Source organism: Rhincodon typus, chromosome 28, assembly GCF_021869965.1.
Source record: "Rhincodon typus isolate 14 chromosome 28, sRhiTyp1.1, whole genome shotgun sequence".
Classification (NCBI taxonomy): domain Eukaryota; kingdom Metazoa; phylum Chordata; class Chondrichthyes; order Orectolobiformes; family Rhincodontidae; genus Rhincodon; species Rhincodon typus.
The window spans coordinates 26,768,590-26,779,595 of NC_063359.1; the positions used below are offsets into that span (position 1 = coordinate 26,768,590).

An 11,006-nucleotide genomic window follows, 5' to 3' on the forward strand; every position below is an offset into this window, starting at 1 on the left:
TCTTCTCAGCTTTTGGCAAACCAATGATGAGATGCCATGGATTGTCTATCTGACTCAGTCACACTTGGTTCATGGCCAAAGCAAACGCGTCATTGTCATAGTGGTGATCTTTGACAGTGACCTCACTCACCAGAATGCTCCAAGCCCTTGGAGCTTGGCTTCAGATTGTTCATCTGGCCAGGGCTTTTTTTTTATTCTAACACTCTGCATATTGTGGTTTGTGTATTTTTGTTCCTGTTTATCCCAGCAATTCTTGCTAGAACTGAAAAGAAATACCGAAAGAAACTGGGGCTTATAAAGAGAATCAGCTAATTCTTATGGAATACAAAATAATTAATCACCAATGTTTATAGTTAGTGACATTTTGTTTTGCCCCCTTTCTTGTTTTATTTCTGTTCTCAACCTTCATTTTTCAGGAGCCAACAGGAAATTTGATTGCTTAATTCAATATTTGAAAATTTTTTGGCATAAGGTAAATGTGGTGGGAGGACTCGCTCTTCCGTATCCAAACATATCAACGTTCTACATGTGTGAAATGGATGAGGCAATATACGCAAATTCAAGTGAGCAAAGAAAGATTTAACATGAGATCCATAATAATTATACAGGGGAGTGGGTTTACTCCATGGATTCAAAATAATGTGAAGTGGACGTACAAATGTGATATTTGGGCAATCCAATCTTTTAATGTATTTCTGGAGTGAACTGTGTTAATGAATGGGAAAACTGTAAGGTCCCACATGACTAATTCTGTCAGCTGCCATTTGGTTTGATGATAACACACCCACAAATGGAAAAGACAAAAACACTTAGCCTCATTAGCATTCCCTCTTAGAGTGAGCACCACCTCAGGCAATGGAAATAGTTCCTCATGCCAGATTTTAACACTAGGTAAATCAGACCATTGACCCTGTCAAGGTAAACAGACCTATGTGGTAATGAGAGGTACATGCAGACATATATTTTGTATTTAGCTGCCGGGGTAATGGTGCTATGTAAATGATCATCAGAAAGACCTAAACAACAGGACATTATGACTAAGTGAAGGAGAAATGAATAGTTTCCCTCTGACCTTGTGAACTGCAAAGGTGGATCACCATCACCTTTTCCAGAGACAATGCTAAACAAATGCCGGCCTCATCACCAATCCTCATGTCCTGTGGAGGAATGAAATGAAACAAATTTAATGAGAATTTCAGTGGTTGACTTTATATATTTTTAATCATCGCTTTAAGCCACAAGCGTGTAAAGTTATCCTTTAAGATACCCAGATGAATGTGTTTGAATACATGCTAATGAAAATACAGTCTTAAATACTTTCTTGAGCAATAATTATTCAAGATTTGATCTTTGTTTGTTTTGGGGTAAAAAACCCACTGGTTTGAATTCAGACATTGTCTTGTAATAAATCACAATGGAAGCATTGAACGGCTCTCCAAAATGTGATTTTTTTTTTGTTAGGGATCATATCTATTGTTCAGTAATAATTAATGTTCAGATCACAGTTAAAAAACCTAGTTAAACCTGATTGAACAAGGTATGTCATGGCATGCCCAGCAGCTGTGTAAGTGGGAAAGGGAAACAGCAAGATCATATTGATTTTATGGATTGCTAAATCAATGAAGTGGTTCGCAGTATAGCTCAGCCTGTAGTGGAGGAGAGAATGACAGACTGTGACTTGAGGATTTCTGTTTTGGTGCTGAGTCCTGATGTTGTGGTCAGTTTCAGATGGCTAATAACAGCTGATGTGGAAAACACACACTAACCTGCTTGCAGGCACTGACACAGCATGGACTTCAAACCCTATTTTGTACTGTTCTATGTCAGGTGGTTTGTTTTTAAATTGGCTGACAACTAGACATGACATTCTTGAATTAATATTAAGAAAATATATTGTCATATTCGCGTCCTGTTTTCCCAGTACTTACTTTCTGCTCTTTGATTTCAGTTTCAGAAAACTCATTACATGATCTTTCGAATACATTTCATCAGAAATTAACCTGGTATTGTAGTACTGAAGTAGAAAATATTTTTTTAAAAATCCCAAATTGAATTTCTGACTGGATCAGAAACCCTGGAAAAAAGGAACTTTTCTTTAAAGCCTGAATATATGCCAAGTTGAAGCATATAACACAAATATCAGGGAATTGCTCTGCCCTAAATGTTGCATCTTGTTGGAAACCCCTTTTGAGCATGTTCCTCGCCACTTGCAAAATCTTGGCCCTTGATCGTGCCTGTACTTCTCTGGTTGTTCCTGAGATCAAATGATGCAAATGGACTGATCCTAAATATAGTCACTGCTGTCCCTTGCTGGTTGGTTTAATGTCAAACAGAAGCTCAGTATGAGCTTCATTTTCATGTCCTATGACTATGAATGAATGAATGTTTATCTGCCAAGACTGGTAGTTAGGTTAACTGTGGAAGTACTTATTTTCTTCCTCTACTGTCAGGGTTGTCCTGTGAGTGCCAGCCTTAGCTGATGGGATTGACCTTGCAGCTGAGAGTCAGACAGCTGTCAGTTCAAGAACCATCCCCCCACCCCAGGAGTCCTTAACAACATGTATCCTATTGCCAGCAATGCCAGTGCAGTTTATCTGTTAATTATCTCGCTGCAGCTTATGGGATCCTGCTGTGTGCAAATTAGCTGCTGATTTGCCTGCAGAGTTGGTGCACTTTGAGAAGAATTTGTTACTGCGAAATATTGGCTGGGGACATGAGAAGTGCTTCTATCAACGCTAGATTTTGTTTTAGTGAAATGGTCATCATTAATTATACTGTCCGGGTATAACACTTCAGGGCAGCTCCGGTGTTGGGGTCTTGCCTGTCAGCTGCCTGGAGATCTTTTTGAGGGAAGTCCACAGAGCCACAGTCTGATCAGGCAGTAGTGAGGCCACCAGTGGGCTTTTGTCTGGAATGAAGACCCGGTGGAGGGGGCAGGCAGGAGAAAATCCTGTTATTGAGTGCTGCCAGCCAATCAACCCCCCCCCCCCCAGAGGATTCTGGTGAGTCATGTGGGTGAGGGATACGCTTTTGTACAATGGGCAATGCAGAAGGAAGAGATGTCCCTCTCTTCAACCCATCCTCCCAAATCTCTGGTTCCTTAGCTTGATTGCCTTTGCTTGAGGGACACACCCAATTAATAACCAGTTGTCCCTCAACCCATGGTGACAAGTGGCCTGCACAGTTTGACCATAAGCAACAGGCCGCCTACAGCTAGCTTCATCCCAGTGATGGTAGGATTGGGTCCCTTAAGTGGTCTTTAACTGGGGGCAAAGGGCAGAAACATTGACCGTGCACCTTCCTGGCCAGATCTGTGGGAGATGAGAATGCATGGCATTCAGGTACAATGCCTGGATCTAAATGCATTCTCATCTCCAAGCTCACCAGCTGCAAGAATAGAAGATTCTACACTAAGGTTGTTCTGAAGTTGCTGCGATTTAAAAATCATTTGATTATATCTCGCATCTGCTTTAAGTTGTTTACTGGAAAGTTTAATAGACGTGAGCAGAAGTGTCTGGCTTCACAGAGTCTGAGGTGAATATTCATGTCTCTAATTTGCTGTCTGCAATGATCCCAATTCCAGGACTGTGATGAGGTAGAGAAGATGGTGGTTGTGTTCAGGGCAAATTTTTGTTGTTGCTAATTCAATTAGAGAATCAAGGTTTCCTGGACATGTTCCAGGGCTAGTTCAGAGTATCTGAAAAGGCTTGTGTGTTTGCAATTAGTCTGTTGTCTGGAGAATGAGGAGAAAGATTTTTAATAATCAATTTTACTGCTAGTAAAAATCCTGCTCTATTTTGAAATAAGGTTTCAATCTTCGATGAGAAAACACACATTTTGTTGAAGGTTTTTGCAATGTCAATGGGAAGAACATTTGTCCTGTATGAGAAGACAGTGCTGAATGGTTGGCAAGTTTACTCTAATTGGTAGAGGTATTGGCACTGCTTAGAAAATGACTGACACTTAACTGCTAAGCTTTGTCTAAATTTAAGGAAGCCCCTCGCGACACAACTCTTGCATTCATTCTTTTTGGGTTCCATGAGGAACATATCTGATTGAGTGACACCTAATCTCCTCTTCACCTAAACAGTTGTGAGCTGGTGCAATTCTCTGCCACAGAAAGTTGAGGCCAGAACATTGAATATTTTCAAGAAGGAGTTAGATATATTTCTTAGGGCTAAACGGATCAAAGGGTATGCGGAGAAAGTGGGAACAACATACTGAGTTCAATGTTTCAACCATGATCATATTGAATAGCAGAACAGGCTTGAGGGGCTGAATGGCCTACTCCACCTCCTATTTTATATGTTTCTATGTTTTCTCCTTACTAGGTGATATGTTTGGTACACTTCAGTTTGCAGCTGCGTATCAGAATTTCCTCAAGCATCTTAATGCAATCTGTCCTGTGCTCAAATTCACCTTTTAAAATGGAGCAGTTAACTAATCATCCTTTCCTTGATGTGCCATTGAGAAATCTGCCCAGGGATTCTCTACTGCAGTCTACAAAACACCTATCTCCACTGGTCAGTACACACACTGGGATTCCTGCAGTTATGCACTCTATCACACTGGCCGATTGGCAACTTCATAAAAGGTCCTGAGCCATTTATTTACGCTGCAGACTTGAAGCTGAAATAGGGTATTTTAAAGTTATCCTGGGTGATGATAGCTACTCTAATCAGATCATTTCTAACTGTCCAGGATGCAAAGACATGAATGAGCAGAAGGCAACTGCTTTCAGTCCTGAGAATTGACCAATCCACCTTTGATTACTCTGGAAGGTCAAAGTACCTCTCATACTTCAGCAAAAGCTGAAGCTAAATGTCCCTACCTCAGGGGCAGAAGGCCCATGTTCAAGTCCTAACTGGTCCAGAGTTTTGTCATAATACATCTGAACAGGTTAATTAAAACAATCTTCTGCAGCCAAAAGTAGATGCAATTCTATGATGGACATTATTTGTCAGTTAGTCTTGTGCTAAGAATTATGTTCTTTACCCATTTAAAATTGTCACCTGAGCTTGCACTGTGCACTTACTGGAATCTACAGAATATATATCGATTAATACACAGGCTCCTGTAATTTGCAGATAGGAAGTACACACATTGTGCTCTTTTCCACTTAACAAAATCAGGTGATAGCCATTCTCTGATTCATTCTTCAGGGCAATACGTTGACCAATTCTAATTTATCTGCCTGGTTGAAATGTAAACAAAGTTCAGCAGTTAACTGCCAGCCATCATCTAGCTGATGCGGCAGGATGGCACAGTGGCTTAGAGGTTAGTATTGCTACCTCACAGTGCCGGGGAACCGGGTTCGATTCCAACCTCTATGTGGAGTTTGCACATTCTCCCTATGTCTGTGTGGGTTTCCTCTGGGTGCTCTGGTTTCTTCCCACAGTCCAAAGATGTGCAGGTTAGGTGGATTGGCCATGGTACATTTGCTCATAGTGTCCAGGGATGCTTAGGTCAAGTGAATCATCAGCCATGGGAAATACAGGGCTGGGCTGGGGTGGGGATGCTTTTACTCTGTAGGGTTCTTTGATTAATCTCAATTGGAGTTTCAGTTTATAATGAAGACCATTCTCACAGTGGACAAAACGTTTATGCTGGCCGCGTAGAGACTATGTTTAAAACATTTGCTTTAAAAATCTGGGCTTTTACAGATTTGTGATGGTTGCATTGCATCTGGTTTCCCTATAGTCTCCACAACCAATCATTGCTCAAAGGTTCTCATCCCTAAGCAACAGACATATGAAAATGAAAAATTGCTTATGCTTATGACACCTGCAATTTCAGTAACTGTGGTGATTATCTTGAAGTTGTCACACATTAATTGAATAAAAGCAATCAATTAAGGTGCAGTACAATTGAGCTGACACTTGTGTCAATGAAGTGAAAGAATCCATGTACTTTTTGATATTGTAGCTTCAACAGTAAAAATGTAACTATCTTATTATCTATCCATTGGACATCTGCACTTTTTCAGGTTAGCTTTGCCTTGTGCATCTGCAAGTTTAAGTCACTGCCTTTGGGAGGGTTCAGCCAGGTTAATGTACACTTTTTATGTAGCTGGCCTTTCTTTGATTTGTTTGTTACTTGGTCTCACGTCCTGGGACAATGCAGGACATTTTCTGTGGTTTGTACAGTAGCATAAAGCAACACAGTGTAGGCTTGTCCTTCATAAAACCCTCCAGGCTCTCAACCGGGCACTTGTAGGTTTCTTCAGCTCGTCAACAAGCACTAACGAAGACTCGTTTCCTAGATTTTAATAACAAATTCTGCTGCTTGGCAACTGTGTTGGCTAGGGTAACCAGGTTTGTTTATACGTACCTGTGGTTGGCATGGAATGGCTTGGCTTATTTGCATTGTGGCATGGCAAATTGAAGACTGTTATTTTTGTTTACTGGCTCTGATGTGAATGCTGTTCCTTTCGTAGAACACCACGGCTGCTTGTTTTTTTTTATATATTCTGAAACCTTGCGGTTTGGTCACATTTATGAAGTTTCACATTCATGTAAATGTAAGATGAGGGGGGTTTATGCATGAAAGTGTTTAGTGCCATTTCCAGTGTGGGGACTGCAATGGTGCACAGTAGGCCATGTAATAAATGGGGGACGCAAGCCAGGAAACTGTCAAACTGAGTTATTTAGGAATGCCTCCCGTTCGTAACAAGCGTCGCAGCCTCAGGACTTACAGAGGGTGTGCCAGGCACAGGCTCATTTTCCAGAACTTAGTCCTGCTCCAACATCTGTTTTGTTTACAGCCAGTGTTCAAAGATGGCTGCTGATTTTGTTTTGCTGGTTTCTTGTTAGGTTTCGGATTATCAAGAGTGTTAACATCTGCCCCTTTTTAATTGACCATGGGGAGACTTTGTTGTGTCCCTAGTAAGGTACAGATGTATTAGTTGCTGGCTTGATTTGCATAATACTGGATTCTCCTGTAGACAATAGAAACAGCAGGTCTGATTGTCTACGTAACATCAATGTTCATTTTCCACCCAATAATTTTGCTGAGCCCCCCTCCACCCATTGGAATTCTGCAGATAATGAGAGGTGAAATGCTTGGGTTCTCCTGTTGGATAGTAATTGTCTAATGGTCATGGTTTAGAGACGATTCTGTCAGAGTAAACTCTGTCATTCAGCACGCTCCGATTTTCCTGCTGGTTTGGTCTTGTTGCCTAGGAAGTGAAATGAATGAAGCATATTTTCTGTGGAAGTGACTAAAGCACAGGGGACAGGAGGTAACAGAAAAATAATAGGATGTAAGGTAAAGCGAGTACGAGAGTACATAAAATGTGGAAGTGGATGTAGGAAATCTGAAATGTGTAGAGGATTGACAAGGGATAAAAAAAATTCTCCAAATCAATTCTTTGTCTGTCCAATATAAATATACTATAGCATCCCCAAGCAGGGAGGCAAAGGGGCTTTGAGATTTCAATCCTGAATCATAAGAGCAACGCTGCAGGGTTTTGTTGATGATCCTGTGATAGGCTAGTGCCTTGAAATACATGACCTGTGTTAACGCAGCCAGATTCTGAATCATTTTGTTCTGTCTTTTTGGATGAAACTAGCATCATGGTGGACAGTGACAGAAGCGGGACAACAGCACTTGAAGCAATTTAATTTGAGGGGATTTTGAACACGTACCTCAGGGCAACAATTCTTCTGTTTGGATTTGATTAGCACCAACAAAATAGAATGCTTTGTATACACCAGTAAATTATGTGTTTCTTTGGTCTTCAATGCGTCAGTTGTGGTCACTGCAGCTAGAACTCTCATGTTCTTTCTTTCTCTTGCTCTCCGCTAACTAGAAAGCCCCTAGGCTGAAGTAGGTGCTTGCAAAGAGCTTATTAACTCCCTTGTATTTAATGGTACAAACTTACTATTGCATCATTGCCAAACTCTAATTTTAGAAACATTTCCCTGCTTTGGGACAAACACTATGTTGAACACAGGAGTGGATCTCAATAAAACAGAACCACAGCAAGTTTGTCAGCTCCTGTTGCTTTGCCACGGGCATGTGTACTTGTGGATATTTACAGAATAGGAATGGGTGGAATTTACCTACACCCACTGCATAAGATCTTCACTCCTTGCTCAAACGTTTGAGATGCCTTACCTTCCCAAGTAACCTGAGGTAGATTGAGCATCTTTCAGGCTCAGCCATGGGTTTGCAGGATATACAGTGAGAAACAATCTGATGAGGGTAGCTGCTTTTTTCATTTATTTGTGGGCATCATTGGCTGGGCCAAAATTTATTGCTCATCTCAAATTGCCCAAAGAACAGTTGATAGTCAGCCCCATTGCTGTAGGTCTGGAGTCACGTGTAGGCCATACCAGGTGAGGAGAACAGATTTTCTTCCCTAAAAGACACTAGTGAACCATTTTTTTTTTTAGCAGCAATGACATTATCCCACTGCGCAACTTTTGTGGCATCAGCATTTAAAGAACCTTATATGGTGAATAAATGTCTTGCGAAGTTATCCTTATTGGTGATCTTAGGCCACAGCACTATAGGAATCCCAAATTATATCGTGACCAGCGAAGAAATAGACAGTAATAGAGAACCCCCGTCTGTCCTCAACTAGGACATTGTAGAACGAGAGCTCGTTGCTTTTCTTTAAATGCTGAATCGTAGAAACCAACCATGATTTTATTAAATTGGGGAGCAGACTCAAGAGGCTGAATTGCCTACTCAAGCTCCTAGTTGTTATTTCTTAAATCAAATGGCCTTCATTGAATTATTTTACATTTTGAAACAATTCAATACCACAAGAATATGAGAATTAGGAGCAGGAGCAGACCATATTTGCCCCTTGAGTCTGTACCACTGTTTAAACCAATCATAACCTATCTTCTGCTGGAATGCTACTTTCTCACCTATTCCCTTGGTCCTCATTTCCTCGAGATTCAAAAATGGATTCATCCCAAAGGTGCTCAATGATGGAGTGTCCATTGCTCTCTGAATGAGACAATTTTAAAGATCCAGATCAAGGAAAGTACTGTAAATGTTGGAGATCTGAAATAAAATTCCATTCCATTCAAAAAAGCGTCATATTGGACTTGAGACATTAACTCCGTTTCTCTCTTCACAGATGCTGCCAGACCTGCTGAGTTTTTCCACCACTTCCTGTTTTTATTCCAAAGTTTCAGAAACCTCTGAGAAGTGTTGTTTCCTCATCTCAGACCAATGATCTGATCCTGAGACTGTATATGTTCTAGGTTTCCCAGCCGGGAGAAACTACCTCCAGGTGTGTACACTTTGGCTGTCTCTGGAATCTTGCATGTTTCAAAGATTCTCATTCATTTAAACTCCAGAGAATATAGACTCAATTTAACAAAACAACCCCCAAAGAACTGTAGATGCTAGAAACCAGAAACAAAAACCGAAATTACTGGAAAAGCTCAACAGATCTGGCAGCATCTGTAGAGAGAAAGCAGAATTAACATTTCGGGTCCAATGACCCTGATCAGAACTGTTTCAGGCTCAACTTACTCGGCTATTCATAGGGCCATCGTCTTGTTTGCAGTGCTGCTACTGTAGTCTCACCAAAGACCTGTGCAACTGTAAACAATACAATAATACCTCTTCAAATGGTCATTTCTATCGAGGAGATTTTTAAACTGATCAAAAATGCTGGTTGGGGGTTGTGGTCGTGTACAATTAGAAACAAAAAAATTGGCCTAGAATATTTTTGTTGCTGACCAAATGTGGTAATATAACTAATCAATGTTTTAATGAATGCAACTTGATCTATCGTTACGGAAGACAGATTTTAATGCAAGACCCATTCAGCTGTTGGGAAAAAAAATCCCTTTGTCACACTATATATCTCAGCTGTTACCATAAGCCCTGTTTTGCAGTAAAATGGGATACTAACTGTGATACTAGGGATCTCTGAAGGAGGTGAGGCAGGAAGGCCATGATGCCTTTGATTATTTTCACCAGACTATTAATCCAGAGACCCAGGCAATGTCCTGGGGATCTGGGTTCAAAGCCTGCCAGGACAGATGGTTGAATTTGAATTCAATAAAAATCTGGAAATAAGACTGTAATGGTAACCTGCGTTGATTGTCGGAAAAAACCATATGGTTCCCTAATGTCCTTTTGAGAAGGAAACTGCCATCCTTACCTGGTCCTGGCGTAAATGTGACTCTGGACCCACAGCAATGTGGTTGGCTTTTAACTGCCCTCTGAGCAATTAGGGATGGGCGATAAATGCTGGTGCGGCCAGTGACACCCATTCCCTGTAAATGAATTTTTAAAAAAAACTGTGAAGACTATTTGAAAAGTGATCAACAATTGTAGATTGTAAAATTCCTGATAATACATCAGTGCAGAGCCCTGCAGTTTGTGTACCTTGTGTTGGAGAAATGACCTGAGATTACTGCGAATGTAACTTTCAGGGACTATTGTGATGTCGTCATTACAAAACAATGCTGCCGTTTGATTCAGAGAATACCTAATTTTTCCAAAGCAAATTGTAAATGGAATGAGAGTATTTATACGGCAGAGATTGAAATATAGATTCATCGAGGTACATCAGAAAACTGTGTGACATTCAGCATTGTTCATTTCCAGAGTTGTGAGAAACATAACCGTATTTGATTAGTCTCTGGCTGTGACAGTTCCTCATCGGTTCACTCTTTGTCTCAACCATACAGATGTAAAACCAAAACTAAAAGAGGGATATGGGTAAGTGCAGTAGTATCTATTCTAAGATGAACTGTTGAAAAAGCTTTCTGGTACTAAAATTGCCTTGCACACAAACCTTTACAGTTGATCTGTTCTTCTTTAACGTGACTATTTTGATACAAGAACATAACATGCTGTGTCAGGGGCCCAAGATAATCTTCCTGTCATGTTCCTATTTCTGTGCATCCAGCCTTTCCTCCTCCATTTCAATTCTCTGTCATCTGTTTTTCTCTTGATAGCTAGATTTTTCCCAAATTCTGTAAACTCGGGGCCAATTGCAAAGAATCCTGAACAAAAACAAAGTTGCTGGA

The 11,006-nt window shown here is 40.7% G+C and overlaps 1 protein-coding gene across 6 annotated transcripts in view; it reads left to right on the forward strand.

Moving 5' to 3' along the window:
• ralgps1 (Ral GEF with PH domain and SH3 binding motif 1) overlaps positions 1–11,006 on the forward strand; it is a 679,153-nt gene that overhangs the window by 90,816 nt on the left and 577,331 nt on the right. Inside the window, exon 1 of one of the 6 annotated variants that reach the window (XM_048613660.1) lies at positions 10,597–10,695. The exons of the other annotated variants lie outside the window; for them this stretch is intronic. The gene's annotated coding sequence lies outside the window, so the exon portion shown is untranslated. Of the gene's footprint in view, positions 1–10,596; positions 10,696–11,006 lie in introns of those variants that run through there. 6 annotated transcript variants of the gene reach the window in all.